The sequence below is a fragment of the Lepidochelys kempii genome, chromosome 18, assembly GCF_965140285.1.
Source record: "Lepidochelys kempii isolate rLepKem1 chromosome 18, rLepKem1.hap1, whole genome shotgun sequence".
Classification (NCBI taxonomy): domain Eukaryota; kingdom Metazoa; phylum Chordata; order Testudines; family Cheloniidae; genus Lepidochelys; species Lepidochelys kempii.
The window spans coordinates 23,713,298-23,728,038 of NC_136397.1; the positions used below are offsets into that span (position 1 = coordinate 23,713,298).

General features: G+C 40.2%; 1 long non-coding RNA gene across 12 annotated transcripts in view; it reads left to right on the top strand.

Annotated features, from left to right (window-relative positions):
• The window catches only part of LOC140900177 (uncharacterized), a 30,428-nt gene that overhangs the window by 4,375 nt on the left and 11,312 nt on the right, over positions 1-14,741 (top strand). For 6 of the 12 annotated variants that reach the window (XR_012155583.2, XR_012155574.2, XR_012155581.2 and 3 more), the window contains 2 exons: positions 5,512-6,079; positions 12,891-12,953. This is a non-coding gene — a long non-coding RNA (uncharacterized LOC140900177). Of the gene's footprint in view, positions 1-5,511; positions 6,080-12,890; positions 12,963-14,741 lie in introns of all 12 variants that reach the window. The other 6 variants (XR_012155578.2, XR_012155579.2, XR_012155580.2 and 3 more) reach the window with 6 other exon arrangements.

Here is a 14,741-nt window from a genome sequence, read left to right on the forward strand (position 1 = left end):
CCCTTCTTCTGCACACTTGGATAGCAGGCTGACTCCGTGAGACAGGGCAGAAAACTTTGCTGAATATGGTCATTTAAAAATCATCTTCACAAGGAAATCTCTAAGCTTCCAGCAAATCTGCAGCATTAGTATCTCAGTCTCCATTCCACCTGCCTCCCTGTTGTTTACTGACATAAAAACAAACTAACTACAGGGTGGCTACAAAAACTGCTTAAGAGTGATTCAAAATCATTAGCTTCAAATATGTATAGTGGTCAAAAGGCCCAATGCCAGTCTATTACTATTACATGTGTCTCTAACTTAAGGGTGTAGGTGCATTTAAGTCACTCGGTAATCTCCTCTTTAGAGCAATAGAGAGATGTTCACCTGTAACAGCAGGTGCTCAGATATCATGCTGAGGATGTAGTATAAAAACCTGAAGAGAAAGAGAGAGGTTGGGTTTCATTTTACTATAGAACCAAATATGCCTATGGGAAGGAATCCACCTCTCTCCCTGTTGGATTAGGGAGCAAGTCCCGATGGCGGTTTTACTCAGCAGCTTATTTTGTCCCACTAAAATACGCAGCAAGACAAAAATAACACAACTTCGAAGGTAGTTTTAAACTGTGCATTTTCCTGAGATGACAACTTCACTCATTTATTTTTTGATGTGGTATTTTGTTTTTAAAAAGTGTTTGAACTCCGTGTATTTATCCCTTCTGGTCACTTCTCAGTTGAGGTAGCTGTTTCCTGTTATCATTGTCTACCAGCAAAGTAACCAAAAATGCCAGCAGGTAGAGAAACATGCAGATAGTGGATATGATGTAAGAAGCAAAAGAGAGCAGAGTGAAAACCAGGAGGGGTGAAAGCCAGCAGAGCACAACTCATTTGGGTGCTCGGTCCACAGCTCTTAGAAATCAGTAGTTTTTAGATGAGAGAAGAAAAGGAGGAAGAACAGCCATAGTTGTCCTATGCATGATCTGTGTTATAGGTGGCCTGACAACGTTATCTGACTGTCTTTAGCTCCCTAGACACAGAACATGTTGGAAAATTAGTTTAGAATGAAAAGAGGAAAATTACCCAGTCCTACCTCTGTCCCATATGGCTGTCACATTCGAAGGTGAGGGGAGCTGTATACATACCTGGATAGACAGCAGCACCAGAGGGCTCTTTGATACATGCAAGATAAAGGGAATGTTTAGTGTCGCTTGTCAGCATCACTCCTGATACAGTTGGCTGTATGCATTGATGAGAGGACAATTGTTTCTCCATTAGGTTAACTACATGATGAGTCTGAAAGGCCTTTTCTAAACAAAAGTAAGCTCTATTTCACAAAAACTACTGCTGATGTGTGATTTACAAGAATTGTTTGAGAGAGATCTTGTTGTACTGATGTAATAATATTACTAATCAAAGTCTTTGATCAATCAGTACAGAATACCAAGGTGCGGAAAAGAATAATTGCAATATAAAGGAAAGTGAGATCCACAGCAACAGAAAAGTTAGGAATGGGTGAGTTATTTGAGGGCCAAATCCTGTTCTTAGTTGCAGCAGGGAAAATCCAGAGTAATTCTATTCAAATCAACAGTTACACTGGATTTACATTAGGAAGCTGAGAGCAGAAATCTGCATGCACAGTGTTTGGTCTCCAAAACAACAAACCAACTGTTTGGGTGGCAAATTAACCACCAGAGGTCACCCATGCAGTCCCATCAAAATATTGAACTGTACAGAAAAATTCATGTCACAATGTATAGTGGCCTATGAAATTCAAACAGAACAACTCCCTGGGCTCTACACCAAATTGTGACTTGCTGTAAAACTTAATGACAGGAAGATTTTTGTTTTCTCTATGTGTTGTTGCTTTGACAAGGATACCATGAAGCAAAATAGGGGCTTTTCTTCCCTTTAGGCTGCATAGTGCCCTATAACTAGTCCCTTGATTTCTGTATGTTATATTAGAATGAGAGCTCTGCTCTGTAAGATAGACAGGTGCTAAAAGAAAACTTAATAAAAGTATGATTTCATGTGAAGATGAAGCCGTGGTTTCCGACACCAAAGTTCAGCCACTTTGTTTTGGACTTACCATCATGGAAGCCTTACTTGAAAACAATTAAAAGGTATGTTCAGTCTTAAGTCAACTCTTCTGGTCCCAATGCAGTTGATGAAGGAATCTACACTACCACGCGGGGTCGATCTGAGATATGCAACTTCAGCTACGTGAATAGCGTAGCTGAAGTTGATATACTTAGATCTACTTACCGCGGTGTCTTCACTGCTGACGCTCCCCCATCAACTCTGCTTGCGCTCCTTGTTCTGGTGGAGTACCAGAGTCAACAGGAGAGCGCTCAGCAGTCAATTTATTGTGTCTATATTAGACGCGATAAATTGACCCCCACTGGATCGATCACTGCCTGCCAATCCGGCAGGTAGTGTAGACAAGCCCCTCTGAAATCAAATAAGTTCCTCAATTCAGAGCAAGCTTTCCATGAAGGCACATTTTCAGGAAAATCCAGTAAGAATTAATTAATTTCCCCTCACTACAGAGGAGTCATCCAACTATTTAGCAATACACGTCTCCTGACTCAGCACACCTACTAGATTCATTTTTTCCATATGATTTTAGAGTGACTTGGTCTGTGCTAAAACACAAAAATAGTGACTAAAGTTCTGAGGTTTTGAATTGCCATTGCAGCACCCTATTTCCCAGAGAGTTTTGTCCTATACTGATAGTAACAGTCATGCTTTTTTTCTAACGTGGCTGGGGAATCACATGATCCTTAGGGATGTTAGTGACAGAAAGTTACTGAGAGTTCTCTCTCTCTCTCTCTCAGATCTTTCCAACATGTTGCTAAAAGACACTGTCACTAATTACACAGCTGACCCTTTCCACTGTAGGAAATTGTTTTGCATTCAACAGATTGACAGATATCTCATGGGAAATTCTGAAGGCCATCCCATCTTGGGTCAGATCTATTTACACTTTTCCTTCGTTCTTTATATGCATGAACACAGGATCTCGATGGCTTAAGGGGTGAATTCAGATGCTTTCTAAATAAATGAATACAAAAAGCTGTTCAAGAGCCAAAATTAATATCAGGAAAGAAGACTAGACTTGCAAACTACAAATTAATACATTTTAAAAAAAGATATTTGATGTTTCCTTTCTACTGACCTTCCAAAACTTCAGTTCAGGATATAGTGTTTAAGCAGCTCCCTGTTCTATGTGATTTGTTAGTGATGCCATCAGCTATAGCAAGTGAAATACAACTCTGGAATTAACTCCTGGCTGAGTAGATCCTTACTCTTCTCAGTCATGGCATACCCCTCACATTGCCTCTCCCAAGCCTTCCTAGTTTAGGAGATTAATTTCTGATTCCATATTATAAGTAGCCTTACTAGTTTTCTGCTGCAGCTCCAACAGTTTTCTAAAGGCCATGGAACATTGATGTCTTCAGTGCCTTCACTCTTCAAATTCTTTCTACATGCTGGTACATGCCAGTATGTTTCAATGGATTAGGCATGACCCACTTATAAAGAACAGATATCATCATCATCATTATTAATCTAGAGCCATACATTGCTATGACACTTTCTACCAGATAGAAAGAAACATGTTCCCTGCCCCCAAAGAGATTAAATTCTAATGAAGGTAAATCATCATGACCTACAAGAGCCATTCAGGAGAAGGAGAGGATTACTGATGATGAAAAAGAAAGGGGGAGGATGGTATGAAGTGGTTGATTTTAAGGAGAGATCCTGAAGAAGAGGAAGAGTGTCTGGTGGATGAGGACAGGGACAGTTTTCAGGGTGAAGTGAGCAGAATGATAGAACCAAGTGAGAATGAGAAAGGTGATAAAGGGAGCCCTCCTGTTTAGAGAGGCATCATGTTGGGCCAGTACTGTCACAGAAGAGGAACTTTCTGCAATCAGCCCCATTCTCAAAGTCCTTGGCATCTAAGCCCAGGTGAAATGGACCGACTTGAGAGCAGGCACAATGCCATCCTACTACGTGATCATGAATAAAGGCATGTTGGAATGCTGATGAGGGGTGGTGTAGGGTTTTCAGAGACACTAGGGTTCTGCACCCATGCCTGGAAAATCCATAATTTGGCTCACTTTTATCTTAAGCAGAAAAAAGCATTCATGTATGTGCCAGTCTGTGGTCTTAATGACCTGACTTACTGTGCAGAGAGGCTTCTCAGCAGAGTCTATCCACTTTCTGCTGCTGAAGAGCCAAAGATAACAAGTTTTTGCCCTTCCTCCAGCCAACTTTCATCTGAACTAGTGGACAGTTGTGATGAACCATTTGCTCTGGTCTTGTATACATGGTAAGAGCATTTGATCTGGAGTCTGAAAATAGGCCTTGTTTAGCAGATTATTTCAGCAACTAGACACCTCCACTCTTCATTGGAAAATAGCCCCTGCACAAAGTATTTTTGCTAATATTAACTTAAGTTCCACTTCAGATGAATGGAGGGAAAAACTAGAAGATCCCATAAATTCTGCGGAGCTTGTCCAAGATGTCAGATTACCACCTGATGAAGATTCTAGCTCCTAATGATTACAGCCATCAACCAGAGAGGAAGTGTATGTGGACAGGGCTTTCAGGGAGAGTGCCAGGGTGAGACATCGTTACACTGTTAATGTAGTGTTATCTAGGGGCTCTTTGGCTTTAATGAAGGGTGAAGCTTTGATCAGAGTTCTTTCTTTAAAAAAAAACAAAAACCCCAAAGATCTAGAGTTATATTCTACCCATTGTCCTATCACCAAGATTAATGTTGACTGCCAAATTTTAGTAAAGGTCTTCTTTGGTCCCAGTTGCTGCTATTAGGAGTCCATGGAGAGAATGTCTCTTCAGATATAAAAGATGCTATTGATTTCCTGTTACTATTATCCTGACATATGCAGTGTGTGTCTATGGAGCAGTGACAGTCCTCCATCACTAGCTTTATGGAAAAGGAATGGTTATTGAATCTCTTCCCATAAAATATAGTCTCTTTTTTTCTTCCAAAATTTGCCAGGCCCCCTGGGAATCTTTCACATTATCTTTTTGAGCAAATTGATTTTTCATTTAGACTTTGTAGGCCTATTTTTTTTTTAATTTGGTTCATCTGTGATATGACATTTTGTCTTTCTTAACTGTAAGTAAAGTCTGGTTTTCTGGAGCACTGTTATTGCTTCTGTCTCATAGAAATAAAGTATGATTTTAAAATTCAGGACTAAAAAAAAAAAAAGGAAAGACATTTGCATGTCACATGTCATTTCTTTGTGCAAGACACAGGCCCTGATTGCTCCATCCTTCCAGGGAGATCTCAGAGGATATTGACAGCATTTTCAGCTGCATGCTGGTAAATATTGGGTTAGTGCCTGGAACCAACATAGTGGAGGCTGATCAGAGAATTTCAACTGAATGCATGTGTAGCAGAGGACACAACTAGCAAAAAACAGCAGTTCAGGGAGGGATGGTCTTCACATTTGAAAAAGCAAATTAAGTAAAATATTCTTTTCACTGTGTTCCTCTGTCTTGCAGATGGAAGATTATGGGACCTTTTCATTTTAGTGATGAAAAAACAAGATGAATTCATATGTGACTGGTAGGATGACAAATCCAGAAATGACAGTGCTCCTGAGGGAATGAGGGGCAGTAAGGAATATAAAAGATACAATTAACTGAGCTTCTTTTGGAGCGCTGGAGAATTCATCTGCCCCATCCGTCTGGCCAGACACTGTAGTCACCTTTCCTCCTCAGGCAGGTGGGCATAGCTCAATACACTGTAGCCATTCCTTTTGCATTTCTTCTGCTCTTCAGCTGAGATGCCACCACCCAAATGAGGAAGAATTAGTTTTTCGTTCAAAAAATACCCTCCTCAGTTCCATACTCAGTCACATTGGTGCCCCTCGCTCCTGATCTGCAACACACACACACGCCTCTCTCTGACAGTGCACCTTCTAATTCCAGGCCTGGCCCTTTTCTCAGTAGGCTGACAATCATGACATTGCTTAGTGACATTTTGTGATGGGAACAAAAAGGCAACTAGGCGATGAGGCCAGCAAACTCATTTCACTTGTATCCAATGGAAGCCTCCAGAGGAAAAAAGGTTAGTGCACTGCTCCACTGTGCCATCATCAGACTTAGTAATGAGTATCTGCTGCGCACAGTATAAAATGTTAGAACTGGCCTGAAAACAGCAGTAAAAATTAATTTTTATGTCTCTGACACTTTTCTTTCTTTTTTTAAATAATGTTTTATGTAAACCCTTTTGTTTTACTCAATGGAATAATTTATTTGCCATTTAATTCTGAGAAATTATCTTTATAACTGAGGCATGATGGTTCATTTAGGGATTAAGAAATAAGAAGCAGATTTAATCACACCTGCAGAAGACCATATAGTGGAAGGGCCTTCATAATGGGCATCCAATGGCCGCAGAAATAGCTGAGACAACTGAAAGGAAGCAAGAACATCCTTATTAGTCATGTAGTCCTCCTTGGAATATTTTCATGCTTACTTACGGAAAAAATATTTTCATCTCACAAAAGTCAACAGCAAAAAAAGTTCTTCTTGAAAATATTCCAGGTGTGTAATAATTATCTGCTTGCTGTCACCCTGTGTGTCATCTCTTCTTGGCAGCAGGAGTGCAGGGCAAAGATGGGTAGCAAGAGAGACAGACTGAGGGGTGAAAGGCTTGGTATGTGTAAATAGTAAGGGTCCAGTCTACTGGTAGACCTCTTTGCAAACCAGAGAACCAATGGGGGACTTGTCATAGTTAAGCTACCAGCTGTAACTTTTCACCTTTGTGAAACTATTTTCAGCCCATGCATGGCCTGGTGCATTGCATGAAGTGGGACAAGAGGAGTCTACAGTCCCTTCAAAGTTCTCCTTTCAGCATCAATTCTCTCCTAGAAAGAGATTGCTAGTGAAGTTTTGAATATGTCAGAGGTAGTTTCTTCAGCTTTGGTGTTACCAGCAAGTCTGAAAAATCCAATAGCTCAATATGCACACAAGGTATCTGGGAAGAGAATTGTTGGCCTTTTGGTGACCTCTGGCACCTGAAACTCTGCTGATTTAGTAGTTTCCCATGAAAGTTCAATTTGTGCTGCAGTGTGGTATAACCCAGTAAACCCATCAAGTGTCTTGAACATTTCAGCTGAATGGATTGACAGCCATAAAATGAACACTGGAATATATACTCAGATCTATCTTGCTACTTTAAAACATTGCGTTTAGTTGCAAGGAGCCTTTTTCAGACTCCATATAATTTAATCATAAAACCAGCCTCATATTCTGCTTTGGAAGTGAGGAACATATATTAATTTTTATGCAGATCTTATGTTCCATTTATAGCCCGTAGGATTTTAGGATGTAGTAATGGGTGAAAACTGGGTATTTGTGTTCTCCTCCATACCCTCCATGTAACATTCAAAATGAGTCAAATTCATTCCTCCAGGGAGTTACTGTTTTACCCCATGCTACAGCACAAATTGCCCCACTCTGATTAGAAAAACTCTTCTACTCCATAGGAGTATTATCTGAGCATTATTGCACAGTGTATTTTGTTTCCACTTGATAAATTACCTACACATTAGGTGCTCCATACAGTAGGTCCTGTAATTCTTGTTATCATAGAATCATAGAATATCAGGGTTGAGCGGGACCTCAGGAGGTCATCTAATCCAACCCCCTGCTCAAAGCAGGACCAATCCCCAACTAAATCATCCCAGCCAGGGCTTTGTCAAGCTGGGCATTAAAGACTTCTAAGGAAGCAGGTTCCTTCCCTCCTAGGGAACCCATTCCAGTGCTTCACCACCCTCCTAGTGAAATAGTGTTTCCTAATATCCAACCTAGACCTCCCACATTGTAACTTGAGACCATTGCTCCTTGTTCTGTCAGCTGCCACCACGGAGAACAGCCTAGCCCCATCCTCTTTGGAACCTCCTTTCAGATAGGTGAAATCAGCTATCAAATCCCTCTCATTCTTCTCTTCTGCAGACTAAATAATCCCAGTTCCCTCAGCATCTCCTCATAAGTCATGTGCTCCAGCCCCCAATCATTTTTGTTGCCCTCTGCTGGGCTCTTTCCAATTTTTCCACAACCTTTTTGTAGTGTGGGGCCCAAAACTGGACACAGTACTCCAGATGAGGCCTCACCAGTGCCGAATAGAGGGGGACGATCATGTCCCTCGATCTGCTGGCAATGTCCCTACTTATACAGCCCAAAATCCCATTGGCCTTCTTGGCAACAAGGGCACACTGCTGACTCATATCCAGCTTCTCGTCCACTGTCACCCCTAGGTCCTTTTCCGCAGAACTGCTGCCTAGCCATTCGGTCCCTAGTCTGTAGCTGTGCATTGGGTTCTTCCGTCCTAAGTGCAGGACCCTGCACTTATCCTTATTGAACCTCATCAGATTTCTTTTGGCCCAATCCTCCAATTTGTCTAGGTCCCGCTGTATCCTATCCCTGCCCTCCAGCGTATCTACCACTCCTCCTAGTTTAGTATCATCCGCAAATTTGCCGAGGGTGCAATCCATACCATCCTCCAGATCATTTATGAAGATATTGAACAAAACCGGCCCCAGGACCGACCCTTGGGGCACACCACTTGATACCGGCTGCCAACTAGACATGGAGCCATTGATCACTACCCGTTGAGCCTGATGATCTAGCGAGCTTTCTGTCCACCTTAGTGTCCATTCATCCAGCCCATACTTCTTTAACTTGCTGGCAAGAATACTGTGGGAGACCATATCAAAAGCTTTGCTAAAGTCAAGGAATAACATGTCTACTGTTTTCCCCTCATCCACAGAGCCAGCTATCTCATTATAGAAGGCAATTAGGTTAGTAAGGCATGACTTGCCCTTGGTGAATCCATGCTGACTGTTCCTGATCACTTTCCTCTCCTCACAGTGCTTCATAGTTATGTTGAAGGCACTTTGTGATACACGGGAGATAGTTAACTTGTACCATTTTAGTGCAAAAATATATGTTGATCTAGGTCACATGACAAATGTAACTATTCAGAGTTTAAAATACTATTATTTAAAATTAATTTTCTTCTTAAAATGATTTATGAAATTATTATAATTTGAATAATTCACTGCATAGTTAGACTATATTATGTGTTGGTTCAGTTCTACATTTGGTAACAACAGAGCTGAGATTGCAATTGCAGTTAAAATAAAAATTGAGTGACAGAAGAGACTTATTATAAATCCTTATTTTGGGACGTTGATAATTTTGCTGGTTCATATTAGGCTGAAATTCAGAATATACATTGGCAGCCTTGATATATATTTTTCAGTTATTCTTATATAATCCAGTATAAGTCCATTCAATCATTTGTGAGTTTTAGAGCCTTTTAAACTAAATCAAGTAAATTTTAAAATCTCATAAAAGTGATGCACCCATAGCACCGGACAGGCCAAGAGTGGTATAGTTTCACCACACCATTCTGCCGATTTGCCTCAGTCCTAACCTCCATCCCCGTCCCACCCCCCCACGCACCCTGGGCCCACTGTTCCAGTCCGCAGTCTGCCAGGGCATCTGTGTTGGCCCGCAGCACTTCTACTATTCCAGTACTAGAACAACCTGTAGTATCTGGGGGAGGAGGAGGAGGTTTTTCAGTATCCGGCGTAATTTTGCTAATTAGTTCCACATAGTTTCAAGAAATTTTACTAATCTTGCCGCGGGAAATGAAATTTAAGAAAAAGACGTGGTGTTCCTGCTGTCACCCAGCCAATGGCCACTAGCCACGATCAGCAATGGCTCTGCCAGCTCCAGCGTCAGGGCACGTGCTGTCAGTCAGCCAATGGCCACTAGCCATGATCAGCAATGGCTCTGCCAGCTCCAGCATCAGGGCACGTGCTGTCACGTCAGCAGTGTTCGGAATACTCAGCTGTAGCCATATTTGGCTTCTGTATAAGTCACCGATTCTGGCATCTTTGAGCTTTTTGTGTTGCCAGCTCTTTACTGTTTCTTCTTTTCTCCAGCTAGTGGTATTATACAGGGACCTTTTGCACAGACAGTTGCCTTTCAGAAGCCTCCTTTTTCTCAAGACTTTCTCAGTCTTCAGTTCTTGCAGTTTTAGAGGAAGCATTAAGGAAATCTATACATTATTTTCACTGACTTGTCATGCTGCTGCTTATCTTCTTTGAGTTAGCAGGAGAACACAGCACTAGGCAGCGGTCTGTTGTTGATCACTTAGGTGACCTGATCTGATTGATAGAAACTCGAAAAGGAAAAAAACTTGAATCAGTTCGTTGCCTCTCGTTCAGTATTTTGTATCTCTGTGTTATCATTTGTTGTGCATTATCTTGCTCAGACACAGGTGGAACTGTTCAAAGTGCTTGATGTTAGGCTCATATGTAGCCCATGTGTCTCACAAGCATGCAATAAAGAAATGTGAATGACTCATTTGTTTACTTTGATCTTAATGTTCAGCCTGATTTCTTTCATCTTCCATAAATTGTCAGTCAAAGTTTTAAGACATTGTATCTGGAGATTTCATCCTCAATCACAAATACAAGACGGTTGCTGCCAAGACACATGAGGGGCAGTTAGTCTTTCTCCAATTTGGAAATGTTTGGTGTGACATAAAATATTCCAAGAAGACATGGACACAGGAGCTTTATAGATGAATAAGGTGACAATTATTCCTATTGTACTAATCATTTCTATTACTACAAAGGGAGTCTGGAAGTACTTCCTCCAGGAAGTTACAGACATTGCTCATTAACATTGAGGAGTCCCTCGAAGCAGTCTTTCACTTCAGTATTTGAGGTGTTGGCTCCAAATGTTTACGCTTGACAAATTTGCTATGAACCATTTAAGCATCTTTCAGAGTAGCAGCCGTGTTAGTCTGTATCCATAAAAAGAAAAGGAGTCACAAGTACTCCTTTTCTTTTTAAGCATCTTTGCTGCAGATAAAATAGGAATATTGTAACTGAACATTCTAATTTGAAAATATGTATCTGTGGAGATACCTGCCCCATAACGTGTTTCCAACCATTCTATTTCTAAAAATAAAATAAATTATATTTCTTTCATAAACTGGCAGCTGATTAGCTCAAGTGAAGAACAAGTCTTTTTTTTTTTTTAAGAGAGCCAGACAGACATAATGTAGCTTTCTCTAAAGTGGATTACTGGCCCTCCTGCACCAACATCCATTGCACAGAACCAAGGGGCTTGATGAGTGATTGATTTATAATCATTTGATAAATGTGGGCTTTTGCAGTCAGTGCACAAGCAAGAAAAGTTAGAGAACTGGAAGTCAGACATTTTTCTCCAAATGCCATTGCACCAATTACTCTTGCTAAGGGGAGAACAGCATCTTCAGCGTTTCTTAGTCATTGTTCCCTGTGTAGATCTTATTTTTAATGGGAATGCCTGCGTGACCACTAGGGATGAAACTCTGAGAAAAATCCTGTCATTGGTTGAGGTATAATGGCCCTAAGAATCTAGTTCAGTAAACACGGGGTTCTTGTGTGCTATACTTTCCCAATGAAGTGCACGCTTTGGGATTAATTAAATTCTTTTCTATCTGCATGCCACTGTAACCTTTCTTTTATGCGTTTTAGGGGTTGCACAATGTAAAAAGTCAAATCTATTATCTGCATGACTCCAAGCGAAAGAGCCGAGATAAAATTATGCATGTCCTTTAAATGAACAAGGCAGAAAACATTTAGTGTTGCATATTCATTTAGAACAAAATGCAGTTGTAGAAGAATCAGGTTAACAACCAGGAGCAAGCCAGGTAGGGCTAACCAACCCTTCCTGCACACACCAAGGAGGTGGTGCCCTGTTGCGCAAACTTTGTTCTAGACCAGCCTGAACTTCATACAGGTTAAGCTGTGTAGTGATCTTACAGCCTTCAGTTTCCTTCATCGTGCTCTCCATGGAGTGTATTTTCTGTGGGTTGTTGTTAAATAACATTTTTTAAAGTATGTAAATTTTTTTCAATCCATCAGTTATGTAAATAAGACACTCAGCCTGTTCAGGCCTTGGATTTGACACATGTTCAAGTTTCAGAGTAACAGCCGTGTTAGTCTGTATTCACAAAAAGAAAAGGAGTACTTGTGGCACCTTAGACACTAACCAATTTATTTGAGCATTAGCTTTCGTGAGCTACAGCTCACTTCATCGGATGCATACTGTGGAAAGTGTAGAAGATCTTTTTATACACACAAAGCATGAAAAAATACCTCCCCCCACCGCTGGTAATAGCTTATCTAATAGTGATCACCCAGTCACGTTCTGACAGGATTCACCTTAACTGTAGGGGCTTATGCTGATTTTTCAAAGACAAATTAAGAAAGCTCCACAGGTTATAACACCTGACACTAATGGTCACCAGTTGGGTTCACAGACAGACCTCACGGCCTCAGTCTTGAAATGTCCCTTTAGACAGTGGTTTATGTCCAAATAAACTCCTATTTAAATCACTGAAAATCTTTCTGTTGACTTCAGTGGGAATTTGATCAGGTCCTGCTCTAGCTAGGATGCCTTCTCTGGTTTTGTGGAATCAGCAATGAAATCCCATCCTAGTGTCTGTGGTTAAGACCTATGTACATTCTGATGCTTTTAACTGATTCTGATTAATCATTAATTCTCCAGGTGTATTAACTGTTACTTTTATTATAAAGCTTTTAAAAATGCTTGGACAGGAAAAGGTATTATACAAGTTTAAATGATAACACTTGGTTGCAGGTTCCTCTGCTTAACCAGCAACGAATTTGAAAAGAGTCATAAATTTGTTAGTCTCTAAGGTGCCACAAGTACTCCTTTTCTTTTTGCAAATACAGACTAACACGGCTGCTACTCTGAAACCTATAAACATAAAAGTTAATTCTAATTTTAATAATTCCATTATCCATTAAAAAGAACTAATTTTGTGCATAATTCTTATCTTACAGAGCACATGGTAAGCACGAGACCATCTCCCGATCCATGAAGTCAACAGAAGTTATTCTAAGCAGGTGCTTGTGGTTAGTGGAGATGAATTAGTTGTGTGTGACTAGCTTTTGGAGGATGCTGAAATGTTGCTAAGTATTGTATGGAATTGCATTTTTTAGCACCACATGAAAGAGAAAGGTATGGTCATTCAGATCAAATTTTACAAATGTGCATACCAAGTTTTGCATAAAAGTAAACAACGCTAAAGTGAAGGACATCATATTGGTGTAGGTATTAAGATAAAGTTATGCTAAGTTATATTTTTAGAAGATATGGTGCATTGTTTTCCTGACAGAAACAGCCCTTTAGAGAAACGTTAACTATAGACTATGCACATCACTTAAACACTAAACATAACAGTTCATACGGATTTTTTTTCCAATTTATAGTTTGATAAAGAAAAGTAGTCCATATAGGTGTATTCTGTCCAGGCCCACAAAACCACTTTTATGATTTGGACAAGTTCACACTTCTGGTTTTACCTTTACACAGTCCCAGGCAGAAATATTTAATATTTAACACTCTGTATCCGTAAATAATTGATGTGCCTGTCTTAGCGACTGAAGATCAGTAGCAAATTTTATTTTTGACAAGAGTAATAAGGTTCTCTTGCCTTCTTAGCTTTTTTATATTACATGTTAATTTTCACTGTGCTGTTGAGAACACGGGATTGACTTCTTCCAGTTTAAAATAAAGAGCTGTAGCATTCCATTCATTTTGGGAAAGATCTTTAGGGGAAAACCAGGATACCCTTTGGGCAATTCCAGCCATGGAGCATTACTATTTCTGCACTTTTGTCAGTACAAGCCTCCCTGCTCTGACATCACATGAGAAATAATAATTGTAATGCTTAGGACGATTTTAGACAAATCCCCATCTACGCAGGAGGAGGAGATCTCTGTTCTTTTTGTCGAAGCAAAATATCTAACAATTTCAGTTTGATTTACAAGAAACACTGCATGTGTGAACTGATGGAGAAGGGTGGTCTTATGTTTAAGAGACTGTGTTGGGACTCAGGAGATTTGGGTTCAGTCCTTCACTACAAACTCCCTATGTGACCTTGGGCAAGGGATTTAGTCTCTGTGCCTCAGATCCCCATCTGTACAATGGGGATAATACTACATTTCCCTCCCCCATCAGCTGTTTTATATATTTTTACTATAAGGTCTTCAGAGCAATGGCTCTTAATGTGTATTTCTAAAACAATGGGGCCCACATCTTGTTTGGAGGCATTTAGGCACAGCTGTGATGTAATAACAGTAACAACAGTTCCTAGTTTAAACACAGGAATTATATTATTTGTCAATTAAGTACTAACTATGTCTATAGAATAGGTAATAGGCAAATCTGAACTACAAGGCTAGACTACCATGGAGGAGGTTCTTTTGTCAAGATAAATCTAGAGGGCAGAGCAACAGTGGTGCTGCCCCCAGAAGGTGTTGTACGTCAATTCTTTTGCACTGTGGTTTTGGATTATAATGTGAGTCTACATCGCTTTTTTCTTGCCTCTTCTACCCCACTCTTTCCTCCCCTTCCATTTTTCCCTCTGTTCTTAACCTGCTTCTCCTTTCTTTTCCCCCATTCTTCTCTTTTCAGTGTCTGAGGCCAAAATTTTTAAACTTGGGTACCTAATCCATATTTAGACATCTAGATAGAAGGTATCCTCATTTTTCAGAGGTACTGAGAAATCCTGGCTCTCACGATAATCAATAGGAGCTGCAGATGTTCAAAATAACATTTTTATTTTACTCAAAATAAGGACAGTAGTTTAGATGCCTAAATAAAGATTTAGGAACTTAACTTTAGGTGTT